Source organism: Dreissena polymorpha, chromosome 2 (genome assembly GCF_020536995.1).
Source record: "Dreissena polymorpha isolate Duluth1 chromosome 2, UMN_Dpol_1.0, whole genome shotgun sequence".
NCBI lineage: Eukaryota > Metazoa > Mollusca > Bivalvia > Myida > Dreissenidae > Dreissena > Dreissena polymorpha.
In genome coordinates, this window is record NC_068356.1 from 87,342,999 (window position 1) to 87,343,466 (window position 468).

The following is a 468-nucleotide window of genomic DNA, read 5'->3' on the forward strand; positions in this document are numbered from 1 at the left end:
CTCCCCGACGGGGAATCGAACCCCGGTCTCCCGCGTGACAGGCGGGGATACTTACCACTATACTATCGAGGAGATTGGACATATTTAGCTTATCTTATTGTTAAAACCCATGGGCGCATATAACCATACTGATCGATATATATATTAGGATAATACATCTCAGAGGTAATCATAATCAGATATACAAGCTATAGTGTACAACATGAATTGATACTTCGTTACGCACTGTACTATACGATTAATAAATGAACAAGATACACTTACCTATTTATGTCGCTATCAAGAACAACCAACAACACGCGATGGAAACGTGAATAATTGTTCACATTAAAGGGGCCTTTTCACAGATTTTGGCATTTTTTAACTTCTTCATTAAATGCTTTATATCGATAAATGTAAACATTGGATCGTAAAAGCTCCAGTAAAAAATAAAGAATAAAATTAAAAAAAGGAAAAGAACATTGCCCG

At 35.9% G+C, this 468-nt stretch overlaps 1 non-coding gene across 1 annotated transcript; it reads right to left on the reverse strand.

The window, feature by feature from the left end:
- On the reverse strand, positions 1-72 carry Trnad-guc (transfer RNA aspartic acid (anticodon GUC)). The gene has a single exon. It is a non-coding gene; the product is annotated as a tRNA-Asp (tRNA).
- Positions 73-468: the final 396 nt, after the last annotated feature.